Source organism: Globicephala melas, chromosome 5 (assembly GCF_963455315.2).
Source record: "Globicephala melas chromosome 5, mGloMel1.2, whole genome shotgun sequence".
In the NCBI taxonomy this organism is placed as follows: Eukaryota; Metazoa; Chordata; class Mammalia; order Artiodactyla; family Delphinidae; genus Globicephala; species Globicephala melas.
In genome coordinates, this window is record NC_083318.1 from 23,243,519 (window position 1) to 23,245,718 (window position 2,200).

Here is a 2,200-nt window from a genome sequence, read left to right on the forward strand (position 1 = left end):
TAAATTACTGTATTGGTCATCCTCCCTACACTATGTCAGTAGATTCCACTCTCACAAGTTTAAACAGGAAGATTTATCAAGAAATATTAATAAGCTTCAAGGAACAATTCTCAGACCACAACACAGAACTCTGTGGTTGAGCAACTAAAGCTCTGATACCCCCAGTACTTCCATCACAATTAGAAAAGGACTGTCATAATAATTTATCTTACTTTATTAGTTTTTAAACTGTTTTGTTACTCAAAAAAGCTTTATTTTTTAATTTAGGTTTATGATTCTGTGCTCATGCCTTCATCACTTTGACAATGTTTCTGTTCCTCACTAAGGAAAACACACTTGATTCTGTCATGGACTTATTTTGCACATATGCATCCAAAGTAGGCCTCACTGACATGTTTTTTTTGTTTATTTTAAACTACCTCATAAGAATTTCAGTTCTCACAACATGAAGCCCTTAAAGTCAGCCTGTGCACAGCCCACATGCGTTGGTGCTTTCCCAAACTTCCTGTTGGAAAGGTAAACAATTCTATTACCAGAGGTTCAGGACAGCCTAGGTTTGTTAGAGGCTATATTGTCAGGTAACTTACAATAGTACATCAAACACTGGACCATTCTGAATGCCTTTAGGCATATCTCTGGAGGAACAAAGGGTCTCCATTATTGCCAACCTCATGAACTCACTTCCCTTGCTTCTATGTGCTCCAGTAAGTTGGGTGCCTTATACCTGGCTGTTTTTCTGATGTAACTTACATATGAATCAGGACTCACACAGGTGCATCAAGTTGGCAGAACCTAAGTCACATGTCTGCTAGCTAGCAGAAAAGGTGATTGGAAATGTAGGGTTTCAATTTGGGAAAGTAAGATTCACAATTTAGGGAGCTATTGAAATGTAGAAAAGGTGCTTGATAGCTTTGAGACAGCTCTTTGTGGCAGATTGCTGCTAAACTTAGTATCCAACATCTAATAAAATAATAGCAAACACACAGAGTTTACTGTGTACTCTTTGTACTATGTACAAATTTGTTTCTATGAATTCTGCATATGTTATTTTTATCAACGCATCTCCCCTGCATGATTGATACCATTATTTATCCTATTTTATGGATGAGAAAACTGAATCATTGAGATTTTAAAGAACTTACCAAGGTCATAGTGATTACACATGACAGAGCTGAGATTCAGACACAGGTAGTGGTTTAGAAGTCCAAATTCTCACTTTTAACCAAGATATGCATAGCCTTTTGCAGATGTGTATATAAACATCATCAGCAAATCAATATGGAATAGGCAAGAGAAAATGAAAAATGGGTAGAATTTGTGCATAAGAAAGTCACAGGAACTGAACAAAGATGGTTAATAAAAATGGATTATTAATGTTATAGACAGAGCTATGATATAATTATTCATATTTCTTTGGTCCCAATACACACGTTAACTGGATAAACCATATTCATCTTAAGAAACTGCCTTAGACATCAATTTCTCAAACTTCATTTACTAATTCTTCAAATATATATTTCAAATCCCCTTCAAACTGCCCCATACTACTAGCTATCAAAATAGTTAGTCCTTTGTTGTAATTGTTTAGTTTTTTGGTGTTAGCCTTAGGAAGACATTTTGACATGTCCTCAATGGGGTAGTTAGCATTCATCACACATTAACCATTCAATAAAAGTTGTTATATATTGTTAAATGTAATAAAAATGTCTGCTATTGACTCTGTAAGAATTATTCAAAAATTCTAGCGCCCTTCCCCTTTAGAAATTTCTAATATATGGTGACAAAAAGTAAAATAACATAACTTCTCCACACTAGAACCTGCTCTAATCTCCTTACTTAGAGTTTTATTCTATAACATATATTAGCATGTTTATTAAACCAACAGAGATTGAAGTTCTTTGAAAGGAAGTAAAGAAAATACTACAAATTGTAATGATTCCTAATCAAAGCAGAAGATAATGAAATCTTGCCAGATAAAATTCACCCACCTAGTGGATTATAATAACAAGATGAAAAGAGAGGGAAAAAAAAGATTCAAAGGGCTCTCATTTTCATATTGAAAAAAAGCTATTCTTGAAAGATTAAATCTACCTTTGAAATGAAAGTGATTTAAAATCAGTCTCAATTAGGTTAAGTTGCACTTGATGGGATTTCCTTTCTCTAAAACTTCTTATATCAACTTCTCTATCTGATTTGACTA

General features: G+C 33.9%; 1 pseudogene; it reads right to left on the minus strand.

Moving 5' to 3' along the window:
- Positions 1 to 223: 223 nt before the first annotated feature.
- Positions 224 to 612, minus strand: LOC115857093 (large ribosomal subunit protein eL34-like; annotated as a pseudogene).
- Between the last annotated feature and the right edge of the window lie 1,588 nt (positions 613 to 2,200).